Genomic DNA, 10,314 nt, shown 5'->3' on the forward strand with positions numbered 1-10,314 from the left:
GAACCAATTCACATTCCCACCAGCAGTGCAAGAGTGTCCCCTTTTCTCCACACCCTCTCCAGCATTTATTGTTTCCAGATTTTTTGATGATGGCCATTCTGACTGGTGTGAGATGATATCTCATTGTAGTTTTGATTTGCATTTCTCTAATGATTAATGATGTTGAGCATTCTTTCATGTGTTTGTTGGCATTCTGTATATCTTCTTTGGAGAAATGTCTGTTTAGGTCTTCTGCCCATTTTTGGATGGGGTTGTTTGTTTTTTTGTTATTGAGCTGCATGAGCTGCTTGTAAATTTTGGAGATTAATCCTTTGTCAGTTGCTTCATTTGCAAATGTTTTCTCCCATTCTGAGGGTTGTCTTTTGGTCTTGATTATGGTTTCCTTTGCTGTGCAAAAGCTTTGAAGTTTCATTAGGTCCCATTTGTTTATTTTTGTTTTTATTTCCATTACTCTAGGAGGTGGGTCAGAAAGGATCTTGCTGTGATTTATGTCATAGAGTGTTCTTCCTATGTTTTCCTCTAAGAGTTTGATAGTTTCTGGCCTTACATTTAGGTCTTTAATCCATTTTGAGCTTATTTTTGTGTATGGTGTTAGGGAGTGATCTAATCTCATACTTTTACATGTACCTGTCCAGTTTTCCCAGCACCATTTATTGAAGAGGCTGTCCTTTCTCCACTGTACATTCCTGCCTCCTTTATCAAAGATAAGGTGTCCATATGTGCGTGGGTTTATCTCTGGGCTTTCTATCCTGTTCCACTGATCTATCTTTCTGTTTTTGTGCCAGTACCATACTGTCTTGATTACTGTTGCTTTGTAGTATAGTCTGAAGTCAGGGAGCCTGATTCCTCCAGCTCCTTTTTTCGTTCTCAAGATTGCTTTGGCTATTCGGGGTCTTTTGTGTTTCCATACAAATTGCGAAATTTTTTGTTCTAGTTCTGTGAAAAATGCCAGTGGTAGTTTGATAGGGATTGCATTGAATCTGTAGATTGCTTTGGGTAGTAGAGTCATTTTCACAATGTTGATTCTTCCCATCCAAGAACATGGTATATCTCTCCATCTATTTGTATCATCTTTAATTTCTTTCATCAGTGTCTTATAATTTTCTGCATACAGGTCTTTTGTATCCTTAGGTAGGTTTATTCCTAGATATTTTATTCTTTTTGTTGCAATGGTAAATGGGAGTGTTTTCTTGATTTCACTTTCAGATTTTTCATCATTAGTATATAGGAATGCCAGAGATTTCTGTGCATTAATTTTGTATCCTGCTACTTTACCAAATTCATTGATTAGCTCTAGTAGTTTTCTGGTAGCATCTTTAGGATTCTCTATGTATAGTATCATGTCCTCTGCAAACAGTGACAGCTTTACTTCTTCTTTTCCGATGTGCATTCCTTTTATTTCCTTTTCTTCTCTGATTGCTGTGGCTAAAACTTCCAAAACTATGTTGAATAAGAGTGGTGAGAGTGGGCAACCTTGTCTTGTTCCTGATCTTAGTGGAAATGCTTTCAGTTTTTCACCATTGAGGATGATGTTTGCTGTGGGCTTGTCATATATGGCCTTTATTATGTTGAGGAAAGTTCCCTCTATGCCTACTTTCTGGAGGGTTTTTATCATAAATGGGTGTTGAATTTTGTCAAAAGCTTTCTCTGCATCTATTGAGATGATCATATGGTTTTTCTCCTTCAATTTGTTAATATGGTTTATCACATTGATAGATTTGCGTATATTGAAGAATCCTTGCATTCCTGGAATAAACCCCACTTGATCATGGTGTATGATCCTTTTAATGTGCTGTTGGATTCTGTTTGCTAGTATTTTGTTGAGGATTTTTGCATCTATGTTCATCAGTGATATTGGCCTGTAGTTTTCTTTCTTTGTGACATCCTTGTCTGGTTTTGGTATCAAGGTGATGGTGGCCTCGTAGAAGGAATTTGGGAGTGTTCCTCCCTCTGCTATATTTTGGAAGAGTTCGAGAAGATAGGTGTTAGCTCTTCTCTAAACGTTTGATAGAATTCACCTGTGAAGCCATCTGGTCCTGGGCTTTTGTTTGTTGGAAGATTTTTAATCACAGTTTCAATTTCAGTGCTTGTGATTGGTCTGTTCATATTTTCTATTTCTTCCTGATTCAGTCTTGGCAGGTTGTGCATTTCTAAGAATTTGTCCATTTCTTCCAGATTGTCCATTTTATTGGCATAGAGTTGCTTGTAGTAATCTCTCATGATTTTTTTTATTTCTGCAGTGTCAGTTGTTATTTCTCCTTTCTCATTTCTAATTCTATTGATTTGAGTCTTCTCCCTTTTTTTCTTGATGTGTCTGGCTAGTGGTTTATCTATTTTGTTTATCTTCTCAAAGAACCAGCTTTTAGTTTTATTGATCTTTGCTATCGTTTCCTTCATTTCTTTTTCATTTATTTCTGATCTGATTTTTATGATTTCTTTCCTTCTGCTAGCTTTGGGGCTTTTTTGTTCTTCTTTCTCTAATTGCTTGAGGTGCAAGGTTAGGTTGTTTATTCGAGATGTTTCCTGCTTCTTAAGGTGGGCTTGTATTGCTATAAACTTCCCCCTTAGAACTGCTTTTGCTGCATCCCATAGGTTTTGGGTCGTTGTGTCTCCATTGTCATTTGTTTCTAGGTATTTTTTTATTTCCTCTTTGATTTCTTCAGTGATCACTTCATTATTAAGTAGTGTATTGTTTAGCCTCCATGTGTTTGTATTTTTTACAGATCTTTTCCTGTAATTGATATCTAGTCTCATGGCGTTGTGGTCAGAAAAGATACTTGATACAATTTCCATTTTCTTAAATTTACCAAGGCTTGATTTGTGACCCAAGATATGATATATCCTGGAGAATGTTCCATGAGCACTTGAGAAAAATGTGTATTCTGTTGTTTTTGGATGGAGTGTCCTATAAATATCAATTAAGTCCATCTTGTTTAATGTATCATTTAAAGCTTGTGTTTCCTTATTTATTTTCATTTTGGATGATCTGTCCTTTGGTGAAAGTGGGGTGTTAAAGTCCCCTACTATGAATGTGTTACTGTCAATTTCCCCTTTTATGGCTGTTAGTATTTGCCTTACGTATTGTGGTGCTCCTATGTTGGGTGCATAAATATTTACAATTGTTATATCTTCTTCTTGGATCGATCCCTTGATCATTATGTAGTGTCCTTCTTTGTCCCTTTTAATAGTCCTTATTTTAAAGTCTATTTTGTCTGATATGAGAATTGCTACTCCAGCTTTCTTTTGGTTTCCATTTGCATGGAATATCTTTTTCCATCCCCTTACTTTCAGTCTGTATGTGTCTCTAGTTCTGAGGTGGGTCTCTTGTAGACAGCATATATAAGGGTCTTGTTTTTGTATCCATTCAGCCAATCTGTGTCTTTTGGTGGGAGCATTTAGTCCATTTACATTTAAGGTAATTATCGATATGTATGTTCCTATTCCCATTTTCTATATTGTTTTGGGTTCGTTATTATAGGTCGTTTCCTTCTTTTGCATTTCTTATCTAGAGAAGTTCCTTTAGCATTTGTTGTAAAGCTGGTTTGGTGGTGCTGAACTCTCTCAGCTTTTGCTTGTCTGTAAAGGTTTTAATTTCTCCATCAAATCTGAATGAGATCCTTGCTGGGTAGAGTAGTCTTGGTTGCAGGCTTTTCTCCTTCATCACTTTCAGTATGTCCTGCCACTCCCTTCTGGCTTGTAGGGTTTCTGCTGAGAGATCAGCTGTTAACCTTATGGGGATTCCCTTGTGTGTTATTTGTTGTTTTTCCCTTGCTGCTTTTAATATGCTTTGTTTGTATTTAATTTTTGATAGTTTGATTAATATATGTCTTGGCGTATTTCTCCTTGGATATATCCTGTATGGGACTCTCTGTGCTTCCTGGAGTTGATTAACTATTTCCTTTCCCATATTAGAGAAGTTTTCAACTATAATCTCTTAAAATATTTTCTCAGTCCCTTTCTTTTTTTCTTCTTCTTCTGGAACCCCTATAATTCGAATGTTGGTGCGTTTAATGTTGTCCCAGAGCTCTCTGAGACTGTCCTCAGTTCTTTTCATTCTTTTTTCTTTATTCTGCTCTGCAGTAGTTATTTCCACTACTTTATCTTCCAGGTCACTTATCCGTTCTTCTGCCTCAGTTATTCTGCTATTGATCCTATCTAGAGTACTTTTAATTTCATTTATTGCGTTGTTCATCGTTGCTTGTTTCATCTTTAGTTCTTGTAGGTCCTTGTTAACTGTTTCTTGCATTTTGTCCATTCTACTTCCAAGATTTCGGATCATCCTTACTATCATTATTCTGAATTCTTTTTCAGGTAGATTGCCTACTTCCTCTTCATTTGTTAGGTCTGGTGGGTTTTTATCTTGCTCCTTCATCTGCTGTGTGTTTTTCTGTCTTCTCATTTTGCTTATCTTACTGTGTTTGGGGTCTCCTTTTTGCAGGCTGCACGTTCGTAGTTCCCGTTGTTTTTGATGTCTGTCTCCAGTGGCTAAGGTTATTTCAGCGGGTTGTGTAGGCTTCCTGGTGGAGGGGACTAGTGCCTGTGTTGTGCTGGATGAGGCTGGATCTTGTCTCTCTAGTGGGCACGTTCACGTCTGGTGGTGTGTTTTGGGGTGTCTGTGGCCTTGTTATGATTTTAGGCAGCCTCTCTGCTAATGGGTGGGGTTGTGTTCCTGTTTTGCTAGTTGTTTGGCATAGGTTGTCCAGCACTGTGGCCTGCTGGTCGTTGAGTGAAGCTGGGTGCTGGTGTTAAGATGGAGGTCTCTGGGAGATTTCCACCGTTTAATATTATGTGGAGCTGGGAGGTCTCTTGTTGATCAGTGTCCTGAAGTTGGCTCTCCTACCTCAGAGGCAGAGCCCTGCCTCCTGGGCTGGAGCACCAAGAGGCTTTCATCCACACGGCTCAGAATAAACGGGAGGGAAAGTAGAGAGAATTATTAGAAGTATGAGGAAAGAAAGAAGGAAAGGAGGAAAGGAAGGAAGGAAGAAAGAAGCAAAGAAGGAAAGAAAGGAGGGAGGGAGGGAGGAAGGAAGGAAGGAAGGAGGGAAAGAAGGAGAAAATGTAGAGAGAATTAGTAGAAGTATGAGGAAAGAAAGAGGGAAAGGAGGAAAGGAAGGAAGGAAGAAAGAAGCAAAGAAGGAAAGAAAGGAGGGAGGGAGGGAGGGAGGGAGGAAGGAAGGAAAGAAGGAGGGAAAGAAGGAGAAAATGTAGAGAGAATTAGTAGAAGTTTGAGGAAAGAGAGAAGGAAAGGAGGAAAGGAAGGAAGGAAGAAAGAAGCAAAGAAGGAAAGAAAGGAGGGAGGGAGGGAGGAAGGAAGGAAGGTAGGAGGGAAAGAAGGAGAAAATGTAGAGAGAATTAGTAGAAGTTTGAGGAAAGAAAGAAGGAAAGGAGGAAAGGAGGATAGGAAGGAAGGAAGAAAGAAGCAAAGAAGGAAAGAAAGGAGGGAGGGAGGGAGGGAGGAAGGGAGGAAGGAAGGAGGGAAAGAAGGAAAAAAGACAGAAAGAAAGAAGATACAGTAAAAATAAAATAAAGTATAATAGTTATTGTACTAAAAAATATTTAGAAAGAAAGAAAAGAAAAAAAAAAAAAGAACAGATAGAACCCTAGGACAAATGTTGGAAACAAAGCTATACAGAGAAAATCTTACACAGAAGCATACACATACGTGTTCACAAAGAGAGGCAAAGGGGGAAAAAATCATAAATCCTGCTCCCAGAGACCACCTCCTCAACCTCGGGTGATTCGCTGTCTAAAGGAGGGAAGGAAGGAAGGAAAGAAAGAAAGAACGAAGGTAAAGTACAATAAAGTTATTACAATTAAAATTAATTATTAAGAAAAAAAAAATTTTTTTTTTAAAAAACCATGGACGGATAGAGCCCTAGGACAAATGTTGGAAGCAAAGCTATACAGAGAAAATCTTACACAGAAGCATACACATACACATTCACAAAGAGAGGCAAAGGGGGAAAAATCATAAATCCTGCTCCCAGAGACCACCTCCTCAACCTCGGGTGATTCGCTGTCTAAAGGAGGGAAGGAAGGAAGGAAAGAAAGAAAGAAAGAACGAAGGTAAAGTACAATAAAGTTATTACAATTAAAATTAATTATTAAGAAAAAAAAAATTTTTTTTTTAAAAAACCATGGACGGTTAGAGCCCTAGGACAAATGTTGGAAGCAAAGCTATACAGAGAAAATCTTACACAGAAGCATACACATACACATTCACAAAGAGAGGCAAAGGGGGAAAAATCATAAATCCTGCTCCCAGAGACCACCTCCTCAACCTGGGGTGATTCGCTGTCTAAAGGAGGGAAGGAAGGATGGAAAGAAAGAAAGAAAGAACGAAGGTAAAGTACAATAAAGTTATTACAATTAAAATTAATTATTAAGAAAAAAAAAATTTTTTTTTTAAAAACCGTGGACGGATAGAGCCCTAGGACAACTGTTGGGAGCAAAGCTATACAGAGAAAATCTTACACAGAAGCATACACATACACGTTCACAAAGAGAGGCAAAGGGGGAAAAATCATAAATCCTGCTCCCAGAGACCACCTCCTCAGTTTGGGGTGATTTGTTGTCTAAAGGAGGGAAGGAAGGAAGGAAAGAAAGAAAGAAGGAACGAAGGTAAAGTACAATAAAGTTATTACAATTAAAATTAATTATTAAGAAAAAGAAAATTTTTTTAAAAACCATGGACGGATAGAGCCCTAGGACAACTGTTGGGAGCAAAGCTATACAGAGAAAATCTTACACAGAAGCATACACATACACGTTCACAAAGAGAGGCAAAGGGGGAAAAATCATAAATCCTGCTCCCAGAGACCACCTCCTCAGTTTGGGGTGATTTGTTGTCTAAAGGAGGGAAGGAAGGAAGGAAAGAAAGAAAGAAGGAACGAAGGTAAAGTACAATAAAGTTATTACAATTAAAATTAATTATTAAGAAAAAGAAAATTTTTTTAAAAACCATGGACGGATAGAGCCCTAGGACAAATGTTGGAAGCAAAGCTATACAGAGAAAATCTTACACAGAAGCATACACATACACATTCACAAAGAGAGGCAAAGGGGGAAAAATCATAAATCCTGCTCCCAGAGACCACCTCCTCAACCTCGGGTGATTCGCTGTCTAAAGGAGGGAAGGAAGGAAGGAAAGAAAGAAAGAAAGAACGAAGGTAAAGTACAATAAAGTTATTACAATTAAAATTAATTATTAAGAAAAAAAAAATTTTTTTTTTAAAAAACCATGGACGGTTAGAGCCCTAGGACAAATGTTGGAAGCAAAGCTATACAGAGAAAATCTTACACAGAAGCATACACATACACATTCACAAAGAGAGGCAAAGGGGGAAAAATCATAAATCCTGCTCCCAGAGACCACCTCCTCAACCTGGGGTGATTCGCTGTCTAAAGGAGGGAAGGAAGGAAGGAAAGAAAGAAAGAAAGAACGAAGGTAAAGTACAATAAAGTTATTACAATTAAAATTAATTATTAAGAAAAAAAAAATTTTTTTTTAAAAAACCATGGACGGATAGAGCCCTAGGACAACTGTTGGGAGCAAAGCTATACAGAGAAAATCTTACACAGAAGCATACACATACACGTTCACAAAGAGAGGCAAAGGGGGAAAAATCATAAATCCTGCTCCCAGAGACCACCTCCTCAGTTTGGGGTGATTTGTTGTCTAAAGGAGGGAAGGAAGGAAGGAAAGAAAGAAAGAAGGAACGAAGGTAAAGTACAATAAAGTTATTACAATTAAAATTAATTATTAAGAAAAAGAAAATTTTTTTAAAAACCATGGACGGATAGAGCCCTAGGACAACTGTTGGAAGCAAAGCTATACAGAGAAAATCTTACACAGAAGCATACACATACACGTTCACAAAGAGAGGCAAAGGGGGAAAAATCATAAATCCTGCTCCCAGAGACCACCCCCTCAACCTGGGGTGATTCGCTGTCTAAAGGAGGGAAGGAGGGAAGGAAAGAAAGAAAGAACGAAGGTAAAGTTCAATAAAGTTATTACAATTAAAATTAATTATTAAAAAAAAATTTTTTTTTTTTTAAAAAAAATAACCATGGACGGATAGAGCCCTAGGACAAATGGTGGAAGCAAGAGTATACAGACAAGATCTCACACAGAAGCATACATGCATACATTCACAAAAAGAGGAAAAGGGGAAAAAATCACAGATCTCGCTCCTAAATTCCCCCTCTTCAATTTGGGATCACTCCCTGTCTATTCAGGTATTCCACAATGCAGGGCACATCAAGTTGATTGTGGAGCTTCAATCCGCCGCCTCCGCGGCTGCCGGGAGAGACCTCCCCCTCTCCTCCCTGCTCTCACAGCTCACAGGAGCTCAGCTTTGTACCCGGCCCTGCCCCTGCGCGCAGATCGCTGGAGGGCGTCTGTTTTTTTGCTCAGACAGGACGGGGTTAAAGGAGCCGCTGATTCGGGAGCTCGGGCTCACTCAGGCCGGGGGTTGGGGGATGGGGGAAGGCGGGGCACTGCGTGCGGGGCGGGCCTGCGGCGGCAGAGGCAGCGTGACGCTGCGGCAGAGGCCGGCGTGACGCTGCACTAGCCTGAGACCCGCCGTGCGTACTCCCGGGGAAGCTGTCCCCGGATCCCGGGAACCCGGCAGTGGCGGCCTGCACAGGCTCTGCGGAAGAGGGGCGAGGAGAGTGACCTGTGCTCGCACACAGCCCCCCTGGTGGCGGCAGCAGCAGCCCCAGCGTCTCCCGCCCGTCTCTGGGGTCCGCGGTTTCAGCCGCGGCTCGCGCCCATCTCTGGGGCTCGCGCTTCCCGCCGCGGCTCGCGCCCATCTCGGGGGCTCGCGCCCTCAGCCGCGGCTCGCGCCCGTCTCTGGGGTTCGCGCTTTTAGCCGCGGCTCGCGCCCGTCTCTGGAGTTCCTTTAAGCAGCGCTCTTAAACCCCTCTCCTCGCGCACCAGGAAACAAAGAGGGAAGAAAAAGTCTCTTGCCTCTTCGCCGGTGCAGGCTTTTCCCCGAACTCCCTCCCGGCTAGTCGTGGCGCACCAACCCCTTCAGGCTATGCTCAAGCCGCCAACTCCAGTCCTCTCCCTGCGCTCCGTCCAAAACCGAAACCCGAGCCTCAGCTCGCAGCCCCGCCCGCCCCGGCGGGTGAGCAGACAAGCCTCTCGGGTTGGTGAGTGCCGGTCGGCACCGATCGTCTGTGCAGGAATCTCCCGCTTTGCCCTCCGCACCCGTCGCTGTGCACGACTCCGCGGTCCTGAAACTCCCCCCTCCGCCTCCCGCAGTCTCCGCCCGCGTAGGGGCTTCCTAGTGTGTGGAAACTTTTCCTCCTTCACAGCTCCTTCCCACTGGTGCAGGTGCCGTCCTTATTCTTTTGTCTCTGTTTATTCTTTTTTTCTTTTGCCCTACCCAGGTACGTGGGGAGTTTCTTGCCTTTTGGGAGCTCTGAGGTCTTCTGCCAGCCTTCAGTAGGTGTTCTGTAGGAGTTGTTCCACGTGCAGATGTATTTCTGGTGTATCCGTGAGGAGGAAGGCGATCTCCACGTCTTACTCTTCCGCCATCTTCCCGCCGACCGAGGGTGTCTTCTTGATAAAATACAGATAATATTGAGCTGGAAGAGGCTTAAAGCCTTCATTTCTTCAAGACTTTTGCTTCTCAAGGATATCTGGAAACTAAGCATCCATGAGAATTTATTTATCCCAATGATTCTCAAGCCTAAAGTCCATCAGAATCACCTGAAGGGCTTGTTAAATGACCTGTTGCTGAGTCCCAACCCCAGAGTTTCTGATTCTGTCGGTCTGGGACCCGGTTCCAGAATTTGCATTTCTAGCACATTTTCAGGGGATGCTGATAATGCTGGTTCATTAGCAACACTTGAGAACCACTGATGTCGCCTACTTCCCCACTCCCCGTTTCAGTAATAGAGCCAAGTATTTAATAGGCCTCACCATGAAGTTCTACTATTTCTCTATAAAGTATCCCTCTTTTTCTTAGTTCCATCCTCTGTGACAGTAAAGAGCAGCTGATCAGCACATTCCTCATTATAACCTTTCATACCCTTGAAGGAAAATATTAAGTTTTCCTCATTCTCTTTTCACCCATCTAAAGTCCTGATTCCCTCAGCCTTTTCTTATAGTCATATATCCACCTGCTCATCTTTTTTTTTTTTTTTTTTTTTTTTTTTTTTTGCGGTACGCGGGCCTCTCACTGTTGTGGCCTCTCCCGTTGCAGAGCACAGGCTCCGGACACGCAGGCTCAGTGGCCATGACTCACGGGCCCAGCCGCTCCGCGGCACGTGGGATCCTTCCGGACCGGGGCACGAACCCGTGTC

The sequence above is a fragment of the Phocoena phocoena genome, chromosome 18, assembly GCF_963924675.1.
Source record: "Phocoena phocoena chromosome 18, mPhoPho1.1, whole genome shotgun sequence".
Lineage (NCBI taxonomy): Eukaryota > Metazoa > Chordata > Mammalia > Artiodactyla > Phocoenidae > Phocoena > Phocoena phocoena.